This window comes from Rhineura floridana, chromosome 9, assembly GCF_030035675.1.
Source record: "Rhineura floridana isolate rRhiFlo1 chromosome 9, rRhiFlo1.hap2, whole genome shotgun sequence".
Classification (NCBI taxonomy): domain Eukaryota; kingdom Metazoa; phylum Chordata; class Lepidosauria; order Squamata; family Rhineuridae; genus Rhineura; species Rhineura floridana.
The window spans coordinates 117,264,522-117,270,665 of record NC_084488.1 but is presented as its reverse complement, the minus strand read 5'-3'; the positions used below and the strand labels follow the sequence as shown (position 1 = coordinate 117,270,665).

The 6,144-nt window shown below is 43.6% G+C and overlaps 1 long non-coding RNA gene across 1 annotated transcript; it reads left to right on the top strand.

Moving 5' to 3' along the window:
* The first annotated feature begins 812 nt into the window (after nucleotides 1–812).
* Nucleotides 813–5,704, top strand: LOC133364357 (uncharacterized). Its single transcript, XR_009757920.1, has 3 exons — nucleotides 813–901; nucleotides 2,332–2,424; nucleotides 5,625–5,704. It is a non-coding gene; the product is annotated as an uncharacterized LOC133364357 (long non-coding RNA).
* Nucleotides 5,705–6,144: the final 440 nt, after the last annotated feature.

Sequence of the window (6,144 nt, the reverse complement as noted above, 5' to 3'; positions counted from 1 at the left end):
CAATAGATAGATTGCACAACAATCCCCTCCTCCAGTGTTCTCTCTCCAAGATACATTATAGATGTAGAAACACTCTGCTAGAATAACACTCTGATGATGATGAGGATAATAATAATAATAATAATAATAATAATTACCAGGCTATGTAGACATCAATACACAACAATTAGACCACAAAACTGTCCGCCCTAGATATACCCACCCTCCAGCAAAGGGAACACAACAAATAAGCAGGCATTCTACCACATCTCTCATGTGTGGCATACACAATCACTTCTCTACCCCTGTCTCCTACCCAGGGGTTTGAACTCTCTGCATAAGACCAATATGTATCATGGAATTCAGCCTCTCACACACCCCAGTCACATGTTACATACAATACAAAAGAACAAAATACCCATAGGTGGGGAGAGAAAACAAAACGGGAGACCAAAATGGGGTGGTTCCCTTGCCCTCATTCTAACCCCAAAAAGGATGACTTCACAGAGATGATTCCCTTTGGGGTCACCCCTTTGGAGTCACCCCTCCAGGGTCAACCCGCTGTGTGGGATGAGGCTTTGCTATATAGCTCTGCTGCTGATAGCAGCTGCAAAGTCCTCAAATCCTGTTGTTCTCAGCTGCTGGGCTGTGTGGCCAGATGGCAAGAGGCTTGCCAGATGATGGATGGCAATTTCAGGCAGGTAAAAGGCAAACAGGAGGGTGGGGAAGCAGATGTAGTTGCCTGGAGGTGTGTAAGGCCTCTCCTCTCTCTTCCCCCCCCCTCCCATTTATCTTTAAACACACACACACACACACACACACACACACACACACCAAACTCTTGGCATCCTGGACTCGCCGCGTGGGATGAGGCTCTGCTATATAGCTCTGCTTCTGATAGATGGATGGCAATTGCAGGAAGGTAAAAGGCTAGTAGGAGGATGAGGGGGCAAATGTAGTTGCCTGGAGGTGTTTAAGGTCTCGGTTTCTCTGTGTCTGTCTCTGTCTCTGTCTCTCTCTCTCTCTGCCCTCCACCATTCACCTTTACCACACACACAGCAAACCCTTGGTGTCCTGGAAAGTTGAAGGGGCTGTTTGGCATAGCACAGTGGGGAGGAGAGCCTGGCTGGGAGTCCAGAGTCTGTGAGTTCAAATCCCCGCTAGTGTCTCCTGGGTGTAAAGGGCCAGCTAAAGATCACCCCCACAGGGAGTAGCTCAGGGGTTACGTGCCCTGCCACCTGTGCAGGCATGGGCAAGCTGCCTAGTCCCAAGGAGCCCAGTTGCCCCCCAGCTGGCAGTTACAGACAAGGAAGGGGTTGACTTGTGCAGCTGTGGCAAGCTGAGCAAGCCCTAGTCAGCTGGAGAGGACTAGCCTCAGAGGGAGGCCATGGTAAACCCCCTCTGAATACAGCTTACCATGAACACCCTATTCATAGGGTTGCCATAAGTCAGGATTGACTTGAAGGCAGTCCGTTTCCATTTTCCATTTAGTGGAGACAACTAGAGAAAAATGCAAGATGTCCACTTGGTGGCAGTAATGAAGTTAACAAGAGAGAGGGCTTGGCTTGGCTGATTTGGTTGCCTCCTTTCTTCTCTAGGTGAAGGCTACAGCCCAGCCCATCTCACACTGATAATATATTAATGTAGGCACCAGGTGAATCTCCTTGGGGAAAGCATTCCACAAATGCAGGGGGGGGGGTTCACCTGATGAAATGCAAAGCAGGTTTTGTAGTTGCTTCTCCAGAAATACCTGTGAAACTCCAAACCAAGCCATGTGAGCTTCGACGAGGGTGGAGGAAGAGTGTGAAGGAGAAATAAAAAAGAGCTATAGTAAGACTGGAGATTTCTCAGAGAAGTTTGCACAATCTTAGAAGAGACTGTAGCTCTAGAGCACATGCTTTGCAATTCCTAGCATCTGAAGTTAAAATGACTGGGTAGCCCCAAAATGCATCAAACTTCCCCCACCCCCCATATGAATTGGCCACAGCCCTAGTCAGATCTCATTAAACTGTCATGGCTGGCTCCCTCCATGGCTCATGAGGAATTTGAAGCTGCACTCTCGCATTCAAATGCAGTACTCTGTTCGCTACACTATCACCTCTCATGTCTTTTATATATACCAACACTTCACCTCCCTTTGTATTTGTTCTGCCTTCCAATATTTGTCCAAAAGATCTTTATGCATCAGCAAAACACTGCAAAACTGGATCTATTTATTTCTATACTTTGGGAACATTCACAAACAGCCTCCTGCATAAATGATAGCAAATGAATTCTACAGGTGGATATTGATCTGACCACGTGTTTATACAATACCCACCTCTCCTTTCTCCTTTCACCATTTTCATTTAGATTTCCTCTTTGCTGGCACGCGGATTTCATATCAGTGACAGTCTTTTGATCTTTCGTTTCTCCCGCCACATGGTAATGCGCTGATTTTTAATGGTAAGTTGTCAGGAATGACACATTGAATTGATGCGTAACCTTGGCAACATGGTTGGTTGCAACTCCGTTTTGGCTCTTGTGAGATGTAGGCGTATGTCTATCGAATTGTCTCATTAGAACTGCTGATTGCTTGCCATGCTGTGGACTTCAGGAGACTGACTTCTTCAAATGAAGTCAGAAGGAACTGCAACAGCTGACACTTAAGGGGAGTCAGCCAGAGTAACACTCAAGGGAGAAAAAATTAGCTTCCATTGGCTTAATAGCCTTACGTTATTAACTAGGGAACTACCACAAGATCTTCTACTATGCTCAAAATCAGTGAACTCTGACATCCACTAAGAAATGTTGCTATTCTTATAAAAACCCTGGACTTGATATTTTCTGCAAGGATATACTTTCACATTTGATTCTGTTTTAAATCAAACCTGTGTGGAACCTGTATCCATCAAACCCCTAAGGATTTTTGCTAGCGGTATAAAAATATCTGGCTTCCTGCAAATGTGTCAGAAGTTTCAATCCTGCCATGTGCATCCAGATCTCATCCAGCACAGCATGTACATTGCAGAAAGTTATTATTCTATGTGGATTGATTTCTGGATCACAGCAGAAGTATGGAGAGTGGGATAAATAGTGTAACAGAGGAAGAGCCTGGCTGATGGAGCAGACTAAAGGCCTCTAATCTAATGCAGCATTCTGTTCTTACAATGGCCAACCAGATTGTATTGAAAAGCAGGCAATTTTGCATGTGCTTCAATCCAGTTCATTATTTCTAGTCCATTTTTCTCATAGTTATTGTTATATGCCTTCAAGTAGATTGACTTATGGCGATCCTATGAATCAGTGACCTCCAAGAGCATCTGTCTTGAACCACCCTGCTCAGATCTTGTAAGTTCAGGTCTGTGGCTTCCTTTATGGAATCAATCCATCTCTTGTTTGGCCTTCCTCTTTTTCTACTCCCTTCTGCTTTTTCTAGCATTATCTCATAAAGCACTCAAAAGCAGTTTCACAACATAAAACACAACAAGCAAAGCACATATCAAAAGATCAAGCCATTTAAAACATAGTTTAAGAACCAAGACCAGCAATCTAAAATATAATACAAATTAATTAAGACAACAAAAATTAAACATTAAATAGCTATTGAAAAACAATGTTTTGCCGGTTTGGGCAAAAATATATTAAAGAGGATGCCTGATGGATATCTACTGAAGGGGCTGGGAACATGTGGCCTCTCTGATTGCAGGAGTGTGAAAATTGGAAATTTTATTGATTAGGGTCTCAAAGTGTAAAGGGTCTATAACAAGGAGTTTTGAGAGACCTGATGTGACATGAGTTTGGTATGAATAGAAATTGTCCCTCTCAGAGATAAATTTGTAAGAGGTGTGGAAACCACCATTGTTACGGAGATGTAATTCACTAACAGGCAAAGAACCCTTGCAGTTTAAGAACGTACCTATAGCCAACAAACATTTCTATCGAACTTTTAAATGCAGGGAAATTAGGCAGCTATATTGAATGTACCAGGGGAGCAGGAGACCTGACCTCCTCTGTGAGATAATGTACTGCCCTACAAATTTGTTAAAATGCAAATACAATTTGGGTTGGTTTTCACAGTCCAATCCACTTTCTGTGGAGCTTGGAATAATATGGTGATATGCACCTCTGAGCATATAGTGAGTGGTGGCAACAACTGCAATAAGGACTGCATCTCCAAAGATGGAGAATTGCATTGTTTGTATGTTCATTGGTATTCTTCTTCCTTTGCTTCTTTCCTGTGTTACTACAGTTTCTACAGAGAAAATTATATTTCTCTCATTATTCTGAACTACATCAACTGTCTTAATATTGTTGCTTCCTCCCTGCTAAAACAAGATCAGTACAGCACAGCACAGCACATGGCTTGTTCCTGTTATCTGGGATGATTGCAGGTGCCACTATTGACCATATGTTCAGATGCACATGTTACCAAATTCTTCCAAGCTACATAGGAAGTCTGTATGCTGTGCGCTCATGCTTGCCATCACCCAAGATGGCAGCAGAGCTGTCAACACATCCACCACCATCTTGGGTGATGTCAGCCATGCACTCACAGTGCACTAACATGCTGATGTGGCCTATTTAAGTCCCAGCAGCAGTGGCAGTAGTGCCACCGCATTGCCACTGCCACCTTCAAAGCCCCGCTCCAGCCTGGTCCCGGCCCTGCATCTCATTCTGATTTGGAAAGAGCCTTAACAAAGTGAATGATTCTTGAAGGTGGGATGATGTTCATATGTCCACAATAATTGGGCTAGATGAGGAACTAATGTATGGTCTTAAGCATACTGAGCGCTACAAGGTTCCATCTCTCCAATCGTGCTGCTTAACATCGACATGACTCAGAAGAGGAGGTCATCCTGAGAGCTGGAGCACGGTGTCGTCAGAATCCAGATACTAGCAAGTTCTCCCTCTCCCTCTTCCTCTCCCTTATTATCATCTTCTGACCATGCGAAGGGAGTGAAAGTGCTGAACCAGCATTAGGTAGCGGTTTTCGACTGCATGAGGGTGAAGAAACTAACTTTTCACCCAGATGAGATACTACTGGCTAGGATTCTGGTGATCTAAGAGATGGCCTGTTCTAGATGGGATTCCATTCCCCCTGAAAAAGAAGGCCCATGGTTTGATCCTGGATGCAGCCCTGCTCCTGGACACACAGGTGGTGGTAGTTGCAACCAAGATTTTCTTTTATGAGCTTCATGTTACACATTAACGTTGCCCTTTCCTGGAGAAACCAGACACAGGTTTAGTCATTCATTTAATGTGGACATGCTGTGGACCACCTGACTGAAGCTCATGGACCACTGGAGGTCCACAAACCACAGTTTGGGAATCCCTGATCTAGAGCTCTTTAGTGCTCTGCTGGCAACAGTTCAGACAGCCTGACTTCTTGCAAAGCCCACAGACCTAGAGAAACAAAGACAGTGGCTATTGACATTGCATTTCAACTTGGGGAGAGAGGGATGCACCATGAATCAGCACAGTTTGCTAACTTCATGCCCACACAGAGTCGCTGCACACCCCTAGTTTGTATTGGTCTATTTTTTGTAAGCCGGCACAATAATTTTATAGAAAGTCACGACGTAAATGCAAGAAATCAATATGTTTTAATAACAGGTCATAGGTTAAATCTTGATCTTTTAACTACATCACTGAATTATTTACAGGAAGGATTGTCATCAACTTCAATTAGTTGCAAGAAAACTGGCCTTAACTAGAGATTGGTGAGTATTTCCTCCATGGCTGAATGATGGTGCAGAAAAACATCGCAGTGGACAAATTAACTGATAAGGAGGACAAAACTGGTTACAATCAACAGAAGAAAAAAGGGACTCCATTTATTAACTACTGGAGTACATCATGTTTGCTTATCAGATTGAAGAGACATATCTTCTTGTAACCTGTTTCCTTTGAAATGTTTTTTTAAAAAAATTAAAAGGAAGGGGGCTGCTAGCTCGGCTATACAGCCATTGAGTGTCACATCCAGCTTCTTTGCAGTTGAGGGGAAAGCAAAGGTGAAGAGAGTCTGTATTTTGTATTCAGCAAAAGGAAAGGTGAGGGAGAAATTGGATTCAGTGCACATTTAAAGGTGAACCTACCAAATCTGCACTTTCTGAAACAATGCATGAAATGAGACATAGCCACTGTTCAAAATCTGCAGTTCTCTGAATGTTACTGTCCAGTTCT